General features: G+C 41.3%; 1 pseudogene; it reads left to right on the forward strand.

Moving 5' to 3' along the window:
• The first annotated feature begins 392 nt into the window (after window positions 1–392).
• On the forward strand, window positions 393–2,467 carry LOC125200157 (annotated as a pseudogene).
• Window positions 2,468–2,677: the final 210 nt, after the last annotated feature.

Here is a 2,677-nt window from a genome sequence, read left to right on the forward strand (position 1 = left end):
AATTCTCTACTTAAGATACTAGTTACTAGCTACTCCTCCATGAATTCTGGTAAACCAGACAAAGCGCCAAGAATGCTTCATTTTCACCCAATAATCCTTTTTTAGCAAAATACCTGCTTTACTAAATTTTACGTTAAAGCTGTGTTTCGGTCTGAAAATATTTTTTGTTGACGGAGGCGTGAAATAGTTTAAGTTAGTTAGGAGAAAGATATTTTACTTGTTTGTTGAGGTTGGACTTGCTTGCAAGATTTATGCTACATGGATAATGATGTATCAGTATCAACTTGCGATAACATAAAAAAATTGGCAGAAAATTTTTAAAGGGCCTCTGTAAATACTTATGTGTCCTATTATGAATAATCCCAAAATTATTATAATGTTGAAATAAAATAAAATAGCTAAGGATTTATGAAATTTTGCCAGAAAATCAGTAAAATTTTCCTCACTCTTAATCATGAATCCAATCACCACTTTTAATCTTATCATAGCTCTCACTCTCCTCCAATCACTATCCGCCACGTCACGCCTCTCCATCCTCCAACGCCGCGGCGACGCTCTCTCTGTCTCCGTCGCTGACTTAGCGCCACAGGCCGGGGCGCCGCTACGACACCGTTGCGATCCCAAACCGCCATCGACGACTGCGCCTCCTCCGCCGCCCGCCATCTCCGCACCTGCCAGGTCAACTTCCCGCCGGGAAATTACCTGACGGCGACGCTCTACCTGAAATCCGGCGTCGTGCTGGACGTATCTACGAACGCCACCGTCCTCGGCGGCACCAGGCTGCAGGACTACCCTGAGAAGCGGAGAAGTGGTACGTGGTGCTGGCGGAGAATGCGTCGGACGTGGGGATCACTGGCGGCGGGGAGATCAACGGCCAGGGTTTGGAGTTCGTGACGAATTCGATGAGGGAAGAATGTGGGTGAGCTGGAATCCCTGGCGCGTGCTCGGCGATGAGTGCCGCCCGCGATTGGTAGGGTTTATTGATTGCAAAAATGTCAGGATCTGGAATGTCAGCTTCAATCAGCCTGCTTATTGGTGGTACGTTGCGTTTTTTCTTGCTTCCCAAATTTTTATGTGTTTTTTTGTTATAGATCTTCAATTGATAGAAGGCTGCTTCTTTTTCGATAATCAAACTCAATTGCTGAATTACATATGTGAATTAGAACCTCAAATGAGAAAATTTTTTTATCTTTTAGATGAACCCTAGGAGAGAGAGAGCTGCTTCTTTTTGATAAGTTTTTTTTTTGAAATCTCTAATTGCCCTTGATAAATGATAAAAAAAATGAACATTGGCAAAAACTCAATGAATATGAACCAGTTCTGTGTTTGAGCTCACTTCCATCAAAAAATGAGGTTGGTCGAGCTGTTGTTGATGCTACTCTGCTTGCTTAACCTGATTTCAAATAAATCTTTGTTGTTCCTATCGTTGTAGCCTGCATATTGTTGTTCAAAAACTCTCCCGACACTTCCATCTGGGACTTCCACCTAACAACGATGGCATAGACATTGAGGACTCGAACAATACATTGATAACACGATGCACCATAGACACAGGAGATGATGCTATATGTCCCAAGCATATAATAGCCCCTCCACAATCTCACTGCAACCAACAGCTGGATTAGAACCAAGTCCTCAGCCTAAACTCGGAAGTGCCAGTTGGTATGCTTTCAGAGGTTTTTTTTAAAAATAACCATTTTGAATCCCACAGAGGGCTCGCTCTCGATACAGATGGAGGTACAGATATCTTGTTCACATTTTATTCCATTTAGCCTTTTTTTTAAAAAAACTTTTGGATACATTTGTGTTTGAAAAAAGCGTACTCTATCAAGTAGTTTTTTGTTTAGATAGTCTTTTTTGTGTAAGTGTCGAAACCCAGTCTTGATGTTTGTGGTGATGAAGGAAATGTTAGCGACATTACATTTTCGAACATCAATATCAGCACAAGGTACTACGATGAACTATGGTGGGGAAAAAGCAGAACCTATTTACATCACAACTTGCCCGAGAGACAGCAGCTCGACAGCTGGCTCCATTTCCAGCCTGCGGTTCATAAACATCACTGCAACTTCTGTGGTGTTCTTGTCGGGATCAGAAGGTGGAGTCCTGAACAACATAAAAAGATGCATAACGTGAGCCTAAGTTACAAGCGGTGGACAAACTACACGGGTGGGCTTGTGGACTACAGACCAGGGTACCAAGGGCTGGTGAATGCAAATCACAGCCAGGGTTGATGATGGAACACATTGATGGGTTGGATCTTGAAGATGTGAGGATGAGGTGGGCTGAGGGAGAAGGAACAACAAACAGTGGAATAATCCACTCGATTTTCTTCCATCAACTGTGAATAATGTTTCATTGCTCAATTTCAATACTGGGTTGTGGCAAAAATGAGATCAAGATGCAGGCTTGTTAAGTAATTATGCCATGCTCTTATTCAATTCCTTGTTCTGTTTTTCTGTGATTATACTTTTCTTCTTTTTTCTGGTATCTAAATCTCGAATGAAATTTTAGTAGTAACACTTGCATATGTTCTCTCTTTTTAGTGTCTGTTTTAACTTTAGATGATAAGATTTCTTTCTATTTTTCATTTATTTCGTTGGTTTTTTCATAGTCTAGTTTGCTATGTTTTTCTTTACCACATTTGGTTCTTTATAGTACGGAGTATTTGTGATGG

Source organism: Salvia hispanica, unplaced genomic scaffold, assembly GCF_023119035.1.
Source record: "Salvia hispanica cultivar TCC Black 2014 unplaced genomic scaffold, UniMelb_Shisp_WGS_1.0 HiC_scaffold_828, whole genome shotgun sequence".
Taxonomy (NCBI): domain Eukaryota; kingdom Viridiplantae; phylum Streptophyta; class Magnoliopsida; order Lamiales; family Lamiaceae; genus Salvia; species Salvia hispanica.